The following is a 10,132-nucleotide window of genomic DNA, read 5'->3' on the forward strand; positions in this document are numbered from 1 at the left end:
CTGGCCAAAAGCCTTTCACATGTGTTCCACTAGCCATTCCTTAAAATACTAAGTGGTTCCTCTGTGTATTAAATCTTTGAATGTTTGGTAGAATTCACCAGTGAACCATCTGGTCCTGAACTTTTACTTTTTGGTAGGTTTTTGATGATTGGTTCAATTTCCATACTGCTGATCAGTCTATTTAGATTTTCCAGTTCTTCTTGATTCAATCTAGGAAGGTTGTATTTTTCTAAGTACTGGTGCATTTCTTCTAGGTTATTAAATTTGGTGTTATATACCTTTACATAGTATTTGAATGATCCTTTCTATTTCCGCAGTGTCTATCGTAATTTCCCCTCTTTCATCTCCAATTTTGTTTATTTGTGTCCTTTCTCTTTTTTCTGTAGTGAGTCTAACCAGGGGTTTGTCAATTTTATTAACCCTTTTAAAGAATCAGCTCTTTGTTGCATTTATTTTTTCTATTGTTTTTTCTTTTGTTTTCCATTTCATTTATTTCTGCTCTAATTTTGATTATTTCTTTCCTTCTGCTGTTTTTAGGCCTCATTTGTTCTTCCTTTTTTGTTTTTGGAGATAGGCCTGTAATGATATCAACTTTCCTCTTATGACTGCTTTTGTCACATCCCAAAAGTTTTGATATGTTGAATCATCATTATCATTTGTTTCTATGTATCTCTTGATCTCTCTTTTTATTTCTTCTCTGACTCAGTTATTCGTCAGTGGTATGCTGTTTAATCTCCATGTATCTGTGGTTCTTTCCGCTTTCTTCTGAAGTTGATCTCTAGTTTCAAAGCATTATGATCAGAGAATATGGTCGGTATGATTTCAATCCTCTTATATTTGTTGAAGCTATGTCTGTGTCCAGGTATGTGGTCAATCCTTAAGAATGTTCCATGTGCATTAGAGAAGAATGTATAAGCAGCTGTTTGGGGATAAAGAGCTCTATAAATGTCAATTATGTCCAGTTGGTCTAATGTGTCATTTAAGGATGTTATCTCTGTATTGATTTTCTGTTTGGATGATCTGTCCATATCCAACAGTGGGGTATTTAGGTCCCTTACTATGATAGTGTTTGGTCTGTTTCTCCCTTTAATTCTGTTAGTAATTGCTTTACATATTTTGGGGCTCCCTGATTGGGAGCATAAATATTAATAAGTGTTTTATCTTCTCGGTGCATGATTCCTCTTATCATTATGAAGTGTCCCTCAGTATCTTTCTTACATTTTTTTATTTTGAAGTCTATTTCTTCTGATATTAGTACTGCTACTCCTGCTTTTCTCTGAATGCCATTTGCTTGAAATATTATTTTCCACCCTTTCACTTTGAGTGTATATTTGTCTTCGGAACTCTCTTCTTATTATCTGTTCCTAGTAAAGGTTGCACTCTTCTGCCTCTATCAGCCTGCTAGTCACCTTACTCCTAATTATGTTTTTTTGTTTTTTGTCATTTTGTTTTAGGTGAGCTGACTCTTTTCAGTATTTCTCGTAGTTCAGGACTCGTTGTGGAGAATTCCCTCAATTTTTGTATATCTCAAAAGGTCTTAATTTCTCCTTCATATGTAAAGGAGAGCTTAGTTGGATACATTATTCTTGGCTGGTAGTTCCTTTCATTTAATAGTTTGAATATTTGATTCTACTCCTTTCTAGCTTGTAAGGTTTGTACTGAGAAGTCCGAAGTTAATCTGATGTGTTTTTCTTTATAGGTTGCCATCTTCTTTTTTATGTCTGCCCTGAGAATTCTGTCTTTGTCGTTGATTTTTGATAGTTTTAATAGAATCTGTCTTGGTTAAGGCCTTTTTGGGTTGAGATAATTGGATGTTCTGTTGACTTCTTGAGTTCCAAGCTCCAGCTCATTCATTAGATTTGGAAAATTCTTGTCAACTATTTGTCTAAAAATGCTTTCTAATCCCTGCTCCTTTTCCTCCACTTCGAGAATGCCCATTATTCCTGTTTCCTCTCCTGATAGTATCAGCTAGTTCTTGAATTTCTCTTTCATTATTTTTCATTCTTCAGTTTCTCTCTTCTTCCTCCTGATTTATTTCTAGATTTCTGTCTTCCATATCACTGATCCTTTCCTCCATTTGGTCGACTCTATTTCCCAAGCTTTTTATTTCATTTTTCAACGCTTGCAATGTGTTCTTTATCTCCAGAAGGTCTCTTTGGTTCTTTTTGAGGGTTTCAATCTCCTTGCTAAAGAACTAATTCTGCTCATTCAATTGGGAGCATAAATATTAATTTATGAAATTGTTGATATGATTCATTTCGGATCTCACTGAGTTTTTTCAGAAGTATCATCCTAAATTCTCTCTAAGTCGCATATTTCTATGTCTATAAGCTTATTTTATGGAAATTTTTCTCTTTCTTTCTAAGATGCCTTGTCACATTGGTTGTTCAAAGTGTTTAATGGACTATTTTCTGCCTGGGCAGTAATGGCAGTATATTCTGATTTTTTTTTTTTTTTCCAGAAAGAAGATTTATTATATAATGGTCTCTAGCCTGTTGCAAAGAAGGCATTTTTCTTTTGGTTTCCAGTAGGTAGTGTCTAAGCCGCTTAGATCTCTGCTTTATATAAATTCTTAATAATGTCTTTTTTTTCTTATAGATATTTAATCATGCTCACTATCCTCAGTCTCAGTTCCTGTCAGTATTAGTGACAGTTTCAGTGGCATTTGCTCAGATTTCCCTGGGGCTCCGTGGCATTCCATTTTGGAGGGTATGGGGTGAGGGGCCCTCTGGGTTGGGGTACAGGGGCTGTGGCTCAGCCTCTGTTTGCAACCGCGGCTCATAAAAATCAACTGTTGTTTCTCTGCCCTCCCCGCTTTTCTGCCATCCCTGTTTCTCTGCTTTCTGCCTTGATGACTGGGCCCTACCACTGGTTGCATGGAACTCACAACTGTCCAGGCAGGGCTGTTCAAGGAACTCACCACACCTTCTGCCCTCCCCTTCCTCCTACAGGGAGCTCCAGGGGCTGCAATAGGCAGTTTCTTTGTTTCTTCCAGTCCACCGCCCAACACCCAAGGTTCTGACCTGTGATAGCTCTTATGGGTAGATCCCACACTCAGACATGCTGGTGTGCAGTTTAGGTGTTATTTGTTGAGTTTTAGATGTTCAGGTTATTGTTGTTTCAAGGGGAGAGATCTGGAGACCTCTTACTCTGCTATGTTTCTGACATCAAGCCACGCACCACATAATGATGTTCGGTCAAGGATGGACCATGTATACAGCGGTGGTCCCATAAAATTATCATGAAGGATTTAAAACATAGATAAGGCCCCTCTCTCACTGACTTTCTGTCTCTCTTAGTCCTCCTCACTCTCTGCCTCTGAGAGGAGACTAAACTCTGTGGAGTGTTACCCCTTTTCTAATAAACTTTCTTTTTGAATTAAAAAAATAATTCCTTAGGAACTGGTCTGATTTGAACTATCCTTTAACAAATGCTATCCAAAACCATGTAGTTCTGTCTCCATTCTTAGTAATGCCTCATGTATCATTGTGGCTACTAGCTGCCAAGTTAAGCATGAGTCTTTCATTTTTACCATTTTGGATCTCTGTATCCTTTTTTAGTTCATAATACCCGAAAACCAATTATGATACCAGAAAGTACATTTCCAGATACTATCATCTGTCCTGTATTGTTCCCACATAATACTTATTCAGTCCTGAAAGCATGCCTGCCTACTTTATGTGAAGTGTTTTTCTTCTTTCTGCTATTCAGCTTCCAGTTTGGAACGCTGTTATTTTCTCTCTGCTTGGATGAGAATTCTTGTGCAGCTGTTTAAAAAAAAACATGTCAATACCTAATGGAGAGACTACATTTTCAAATTTCATTACCAGAGATATTACTCCCAAATTTGACTTGAAATATAGGATGCAGGTGTCCACAATTGTAACTTTTCAAGTTACAATAAAAATTTGGCATTTAACTCATTACTGCCTCTCTATAAGAAACTCATTTATACAGTTTTTATAAAGTTTATCCTCACAATAATTTGGTAAATTAGGCAGGTCAGTATATGTATTAGGTATATTCTTTATCATGTACTATAAATTTGGATATAAAGTTTGGGAAATATATATATATATATATAGTCTGTGAAATCATCAAAAGCACACTATATTTGGAATTTCAAAACTTGTATTCAAATTACATTCTTCATGCTTATAAGCTGATGGATTTAGATAACTGACCTGTCTGAGTCTCTATAGTATCATCTGCAAAAAGGAGATATCATGAAAATTTTATAATATAATGGAAAAGAATGCACCTGGAAAAGTTCTTGTAATATTAGTAGGTATCTAAACAATAATGCTTCCTTTTTTCTCTTTGGTATACTTTCAATCATTTGAGTCTGCTACTACATTTTAGCCACTTTAATTCTGTAATACAATAAAAATTCACATTCATCAAGAATGCTAGATATAATAGATTAAAAAAATCTATGGTCAGAAAAAAAAAATGCTTCTCATGTTTAAATGGCTATAAGAGCTTGGAGAAATGGTATCTGCCATAAATTCTAATTTCAGATCTGTCATGTGTTCATGATACATGAAGTCTATATCAGGGTTCCATTTTTCTCAATCCAAAATTAAAAGCTAGCCCAGAAATGCACATCATGTGTCACGTGGTCGTAATGTTGCCTAATATAAAAACATTAGTAAGCTGGGACATAGAAATAGTTGAATCCTTTTTCAGTCACTATAGTAATGAATTATAAATTCAAGCCACCTAACATTTGTCCTCATGCATAAATCAGAAAATAGCACATTCACGCATGTTTAAGGTCTAAAATTATGTGGTTTATAATGTTTTAATCCTTTATTTTCATAATAAAGCATTTAAAATACCTTCAAAACACTAATTTTTCAAGGAATTCAGAAAGCATCTTCGTTTTTCTGCTTTCATCAAAAATGAGCCTTACCTTCCTTGGTATCATAGTTCAAATATTGCTCATTGTTTTCAACAACTTAACATGTAGGTTGTTCAAAATATTAAAAATTGACTGTATGATTCAGCAATTCTACTTCTGAGTATATAACCAAAGAAAATAAAAACAGGATTTCAAAAAATATATGCACTCCCATGTTTATTGCAGCATTATTCACAATACCTAAGATATGGAAACAACCTAAATGCCCATCAGTGGGTGAGTGGATAAAGAAGATGTAGTGTGTATATACACAATGGAATCTTATTCAGCAGTGAGAAAGGAGGACATCCTGCCATTTACAACAACATGAATGGATCTTGAGCACATTAGACTAAGTGAAATAAGTCTGACAGAAAAAGACAAGTATTATATAATACCATTTATATGGTATTATACCTTAAAAAGCCAAACTTGCAAAAACAGAGAGTAAAATGGTGGCTACCAGGGGATGGAGGATGGAGCATAAGATAGATGTTGCTTAAGGGTGCAAACTTACAATGAGTAGTAAATAAGCTGTAGAGAGCTAATGAACAGTATAGTGAATATAGACAATATTACTGTATTATAATTATCAAACTTGCTAAAAACTAGAACTTTATTTCTACCACTACAGAAAGGATAATTATATAAAGTGATAGAAGGGCTAATTATCGTTACACTGGCAATCATATTACAGTGTATAAATGTATCAAATTAATATGTTATGCACCTAAATTCACACAACGTTATATGACAAATATATTTCAATAAGAAAAAATAATAGGTCAAAAGATGGAAGAAAATGATATCTTTTAAAAACAAATACAAAACAATAAAAAATGTATTTAAATCCACTATAAAAGCAGAAGATTTCCATTTTCTTATAAAGATAGTCTCTATGTGTACTGCCTCTATTGTTCTACATTGTTGATTTCAGGATGTGTTATCATTATATGTTTTAGTTGCAATATAACTTAATAGTCATTGTTCCTACAGTTACAAGGTGAGCTATGTATTATATGAGACTATTCCGAAGCATGAACAAGTGGAGAAAATTAAAGCCTAGATTCCTTCACAGCAGAAAGTCATAGGCACCTATGAGCCTCTTCGGCTTTTGTTACTAAATGTTTCTGTGCCCAGAACCTCAGCTTTAATGACATTTATTTTCTCCTCCTCCATTTTTTATAATGCGGCCCAAAACTGTCATCATTACCAAATTATCAACATCCCCTTCTGTGTTAGTCAGCATTATCCAGAGAAATAGAACCAATGGGATATATATAGATATATATAAGAATGGATTTATTGTAGGAATTGGCTCATGTGGTTGTGGAGGCTGAGAAGTTCCACTATCTCCCATCTGCCAGTTGTAGAACCAGGAAAGCTGCTGCTATAATCAGTCTGAATTCATAGGCCTGAAAATCAGAGCAGCCCAGTTTAACTCCCAGTCTTAGGCGAAAAGCCTGAGACATGGGATGCCACTGGTATAAGTCTCAGAGTAGGAAAGCCCAAGAACTAGCACCTCTATGTTAGAGGGCAAGAGAAGACAGACAGACATCCCAGCTCAAGAAGAGAGAGAGGGAATCCACCCTTTTTCTATTCAAGGAGCCCTCAACAAATTGAATGATGCCTACCCACACTGGTGAGGGCAAATCTTCTTTACTCAGTCCGCTGAATAAAATGCTAATCTCTTCCAGAAACATCTTCACAGATAAAACCCAGAAAACAATGTTTACCAGTTATCGGGGCATCCCGTAGCTCAGTTGACACATAGTATTAACCATTACACCCTCTCTGATTCACTCTTTCTCCCCTCCCAGCTTACTTAAGCAAACTTCCTAATTGCAATACTTACATTGAGAACTTCCATGCACTGACTTTTCTTCACTTTATCCATAAGTCTCAGATGTCTTCACGTTTCTCCTTATCCTGCTTAAATTCAAGAGACACTCATTAAAATAATTTCATTGCCTATATCTTCAATTTCAATCTCCCTCTCTATCCTTCACACATGCTCATCAAAATCCTGCTGATTTCTTTTGAGTTCACATCCTAACAGCTGAGTGTTGCTAGATAAAATCACATAGATTGGCAACACTCTATATTCATGGCTACCAGTACTAATTGGATAGTCAACATTGCCCATCAATCTTACTGAATTTTCAATAGGGTTGCTGAAATATTCATAATAATGACTTTTTCAATACATTCTCTACACTAATTGAACCACTCACTCCCTGTATCTTTCTATCTCATTTTCAGCCAATGATCTCAATTACCACTTTGTAAAGAATCTTGAAGTCATTAGACAAGAATTCCTCTCCTCACTGAACTGCAAACTTAACCTGATTCTGCTGCACCAATCCTTCCTTCCTTCATTCTTGTTATAATGGGCATAGAGGTTAGGGTTCCTCTTCTCCTATTAGGCTATATCATTACCCATTAGCATTTAAACATTAGGCTATATCGTTGTCCATTAGCATTTAAACATTCTCTGGTATCTCTCACAGTAAAGGGAAACATTTCTCTCCTTCAATTTCTTTCTATATGCTTTCATATTTCCTCACTCTTTTCAAGCCAGATTTACTGGAAGGGTTTTTTGTTTTTTTTGTTTTTGTTTTTTTTTTAATATACTACTTCATCTCCTAAACCAACATTGAATCTGCACTTACTTTCCATTTGGCTTCTACCTTTGCCATTATACCCAATATATCTTCTCCCACCTCCAATCTTTCACTTAAAAAATCCCTACTCAGACTTCAAAGGGTTTTAGATTTCATTTCTTCAATGATACTATCCATATCATCATTTCACTTATGCTGTCACAGTACTCTACTTAAGTCTTCTTAGATTTTTATCATAGCTTTTAATTTAATACTTGTTTTGTTATTGCTCCAAAAAATATCTCTCCATGATGATACAACTAAGTAAAATTTCTGACCCAGAAGCATTACTAAGTATTGAGAATAACACTAATGATACACTGCAGAATTTATAAAAAGAAATCTACTTGTTGCAACTATCCCCCTAAAGACTCACTCAACAGTGCAACTGCTCTAATCTCTTTTCTAACTCTTCTCTGCCTAAAATAGTACAAATTCTACCTCTGGCTAATCAGCAATCCCTCTCATTTCTTACTTGATTATCCAGCTACCTCTGTATTATATGTAGAAATTTAGCCTTTTCTGGCAGCACAAATGGGACATCTTCTAAGACAGAAAGGTACCAGAAAAGTGGGAAAGGTTATAATCTCTTCGAAAATTTTTCGTTTATAACCTTTGCTACTTACCCAGTCCCCATCTTTCCTAGATCTTCTATCTATAGATCTATCTATAAGTGAAGGAATGAATGAATAAATGTTTCACAACTAGAACTAGCAATGACTTCTTGGTCCACTGAGAATATTTCAAGAAAGAAGAATGGGAATTGCTAGAAGGAATTCTTTGTGCTTTTTTTTCATGGTTTTGAAAGTCTGTTCTTTTATTCAGTGGTCTAAGGAATTAGAATTACAGCATCTTCATTTATTTGCTTTATTAGAGGGCTAAAAAAGCATAATTGTGATATGTCATTTAATTACTTTCTGAATTAATGTGCCATTTTAATTACTTTAGGGTTAACTTCTTTACTATAAGATATAATGGTAAGAATTCATATTACTCCTTTAGTTTTCCCATTACTCTGGGGTGAAGGAAAGAGGGTACTAAAGCTTTTAATGCCTGAGTTTACAAGCTGATGAAAATTTCAGTTTAACACAGGTTTTGTGCTATTCAGGTAAGATACACACTAGCTGAAGAATATTAGGCATCAAATATATTTATAGACTTTCTCAGAGGTTTCCATCTTAGCAAACTAATACTGTTTCTTAGGAAGCCAGCAGAAAACTATTTCTGAGTCAGCTCCTTGGTTATTCTTAAAAAGTCATGAGTTCTTATCCTTTACTGAAATATTTCTCTTTAAATAAGCAGATGCTGTCTGACTCAATATGAAAATCAAAATCTTAAGTGTTTATACCAAGATTATCAAGTAGCTAAACTTTTATATTTACCCACTACCATTTGCTAACCCTTTCTTCTCTCTCAGCCAAGTGCCCAGGGTGTTTATTTCACATCACTTGTCATATCAGAAGTTAGCCCTGCAGACTATCATCAGTGTGACTTTTCTTAGTCGTTGCTGTACTCTGGATCATTCAAGAACACTTCTCCTTTTATAAGGGGAGCTGCTGTCCAATTCTCTAGAGTTTCAGCTCTTTATGCATAAATCCCAAGTAGGGTACTCATAGATATTTTTTCCCTCCATAATAATGTCTTTTGAACTTTATGCTCCAAGGAATAATGAAGAAAAATTGACTCATATTCATCTTCATTTTATGGGACAAATTTATTTTGTCATGGATAAATTTACTTAACCAAGGACTTGGGTAACTAATTTTTCTAAACCAGAGGTTAGCAAACTTTTTCTATAAAGGACCGGCTAGTAGATATTTTTGGCAGCATGGGCCATATTGTCTCTGTCACAATTACTCAATTCTACTACTACTTTACTCTGCCAATGAACCACACAGTCATAAATGAATGACTGTGGCTGTATAACAACAAAAATTTATTTAAAAAATAATGTTTTTAATTGTGGTGTACCAAATTTGACCCATGGACATAGTTTTCTAACCCCTGTTCTAAACTAACTATTAACATATAGGAAGGCACACTGGCATAGGAAAAAGGGCATGGTTATTGAAATCAAACCAACATGTGTTCAAATCCTGGCTCTGGCAATTTACACAATTTGAGGTCAATCATAATATTTTTTTAAATCTGTCAATCTACAGCCATGACACCCTGAACAAGCCCGATCCCGTCTGATCTCGGAAGCTAAGCAGGGTTGGGCCTGGTTAGTACTTGGATGGGAGATCACCTAGGAAAACCAGGTTCTGTAGTCATATAAGGAATAAATAAATAAATAAATAAATAAATAAATAAAAATAAAAAATAAGGAATTGTAAGCTAACAAGGTCCTTGCAATCTGTGAGGTCAACCAAAGTTTGCCTCACCTAAAAATAAATAAATAAATGTTTCATCATCTATTAAAAGGAGGTTATATCTCCCACTTTGAATATGTTCTGTTACTATTAAATGAAATAAAGAATATGTGTAATAAGTTTAAACAAAAAAGTATAATGATGAAAATATAAATGATAAAAATAACATTTCTATTTTTGTGAATAATAACCAT

At 34.7% G+C, this 10,132-nt stretch overlaps 1 pseudogene; it reads left to right on the forward strand.

The window, feature by feature from the left end:
• The first annotated feature begins 9,720 nt into the window (after positions 1-9,720).
• On the forward strand, positions 9,721-9,839 carry LOC112470493 (annotated as a pseudogene).
• The last annotated feature ends 293 nt before the right edge of the window (positions 9,840-10,132 follow it).

Source organism: Pteropus alecto, unplaced genomic scaffold, assembly GCF_000325575.1.
Source record: "Pteropus alecto unplaced genomic scaffold, ASM32557v1 scaffold3, whole genome shotgun sequence".
In the NCBI taxonomy this organism is placed as follows: Eukaryota; Metazoa; Chordata; class Mammalia; order Chiroptera; family Pteropodidae; genus Pteropus; species Pteropus alecto.